This window comes from Propithecus coquereli, unplaced genomic scaffold (genome assembly GCF_000956105.1).
Source record: "Propithecus coquereli isolate 6110/MARCELLA unplaced genomic scaffold, Pcoq_1.0 Scaffold351, whole genome shotgun sequence".
NCBI lineage: Eukaryota > Metazoa > Chordata > Mammalia > Primates > Indriidae > Propithecus > Propithecus coquereli.
Genome location: NW_012149186.1, coordinates 1,383,948 through 1,386,442, shown reverse-complemented (window position 1 = coordinate 1,386,442; position 2,495 = coordinate 1,383,948).

The following is a 2,495-nucleotide window of genomic DNA, read 5'->3' as shown; positions in this document are numbered from 1 at the left end:
TAAGAGTGTTCCTATCTCTCCACATCCATGCCAGCATTTGTTGTTTTGGGACTTTTTGATACAGGCATTCTCACTGGAGTTAGGCGATACCTCATTGTGGTTTTGATTTGCATTTCCCTGATGATTAGAGATGTTGAGCGCTTTTTTATATGTTTCCTGGCCATTATTCTGTCTTCTTTTGAAAAGTTTCTCTTCATGTCCTTTGCCCATTTATTGATGGGGTTGTTTTATTTTTTCTTGTTATTTTTCTTAAGTTCTATATAGAGTCTTGTTATCAGCCCTTTATCGGATGTGTAGAGTGCAAATATTTTCTCCCATTCTGTAGGTTGTCTATTCGCTCTAGTGATAGTTTCTTTGGCTGTGCAGAAGCTTTTTAATTTGATCAGGTCCCATTTATTTATTTTTGTTGCTGCTGTGATTGCTTTGGGGTCTTCTTCATAAATTCTTTGCCTAGGCCAATGTCTGTAAGAGTTTTCCCAACATTTGCTTTTAGAATTTTCTTCTAGAAACCTTCTTCTAAGGTTTCACGGCTTAGATTTAACTCTGTTATCCACCGTGAGCTGATTTTTCTGAGAGGCGAGAAGTGGGGTCCAGCTTCAATCTTCTGCATGTGGTTATCCAGAAGTTCTTAATGCAGCTGAACCGTCATTTTTTCGCTCTTGCCCCATCCCACCCTCCATGGGCAGCGATGTCCCCTGACATTTTTAGGTTCAGGCGGTCTGCCTTTACCTGGCAGAGTGCTGCCACTTCACGCCTGGGGAGCCTGGACACGGGGAGAGGCAGCGGGACCGCTCCGGTGAGGGGCTGGACGACCCTCCCGGGCGCTGGAAAGGTGCAGGGGCCGCTAAGCCGCTAGGGGGAAGGAGGTCCGGAGCGCTGCTGGGGTCCTGGGCGGCGCAGACAGGAGCCGCAGGCCCTGCACGCACCGCTGCGCTGACGTCGCCTCTGCCCCACCGGCCCAAGAGCGGAGAGGTCGGGGCGCCCAGGGCCAGAGAGCGCGGCGACAGCGGACGCCGCTCCCCAAGTGACGCCCTCCGCCGTCCCGCGGGCGCCACCCACGCCACTACCGGCTGGGGGCGGGACGCGGAGCCGAGCCCCGGCAGCACCGGCCGCAGCCCAGCGGACCCGGCGGAGTCTTACGCCCAGAAAGCGGGTCCTCCGCGCGGGGCGCCGCTCCCCCGGGGCTCCGTCCCCCTCAAGCCCCGCCCCGAAGGCCGGCGGGCCCGCGACGGGTGGAGGGCGCGGAGGCCCCGCCCCAAAGGCGGGGCAGCGGGGGAGGCGGGGCGTGACCGCCCGTGGGCGCCAACCCCAAGTTCACGAGCGCGCGCTGGGCCCTGGGCACCACGGCGGCTGCAGTCTGCACCAGCGCCCCGCGACCAGCGTCGCCGGAGAGCCCAGGTGAGACGTGCCCTGCGGGGACAGAGGCGCGAGCGCGCGTGGGCGGTGGGACCCATCTCCCTTCTGCTGGCTTTTCCCCAGGGCAGATGCTCGGGTCCTGCCTTTGACTGTGGGGTTCTTCCCTTCCCTCTGGTGCCAGCGTCCTCCTGCTCCCTCCCGTGTCCGGAGCGCATCCGGTCCCTGCCCCTGCCTCACTGTCTCCTTGTCTCTTCCTGTTTCTCTCCCTCCCATCTCTCACTTTTTCTTGTCTGTCTCTTCTTTATTGGCTGTTTCTTGTCTTCCCTTCTCTTTTCCTTCTGTCTGTCTCTCCCTCTCTCCCCCCTCCTTCCTCCATCCCTTCCTCTCTCTTCCGCTCTCGCTCTCTTTCCTTTTCCCCGTTCTTTTCAGCACAAAAGAATTCCGCCTTTGATTTTTTTTCTCCTAAGGTGACTTTTCAGAGGGCAGTTCTTGGCATCCTTTCGTCCGTTCCTCCCTCAATTCATCTCCTATTTCTCCCTTATTCTTAGCCCAAGAACCCTACATCAGCCCCAGATCCTTTCTCCAACAGACTACATCCAAAGATCTGCACACGTAACCTGTCCAGTGTCTGTCGTGGAAAAAAGTAACATAAATGATCAAATTATACATTTATGAATTTTCAGAGTGAGCTGAAAGAAAATACCTGGTTTTGGAGAAAAGGCGTTGATTGAATTTTTTTTCTTGACATTTTGCCTTTACTATGGGCACGGGCAGCACAGTGGGAAGCTAAGCCTTGCAGGAGGATCTGGGGGACTGTCCCACCCACGCCTGCCTCCTGGGCAGACTATGAGATGGCAGGTGCAGGATTCAGAGCTGGGATGTGGGAAGACAGTGGGAGGCCAGGGTTTTGCATTTGAAACACTTGGGTGAGAGTAGAAATAAAAAGAGTCACAGTAAATTTCTAAATATGTACTCATCAGTGCCTCTGACGTGCAGAAATGAAGTAACATAATTACTCTTGAGAGATTATTTTATAAAAATAATTGTAGCATTTGAAATTAATATTTTTGTGTGAATTAGGTAGTAGGAACAAGGTGAAAATATTTCATGTTACTATCAAAGATTGCCTTAGAGGTTTA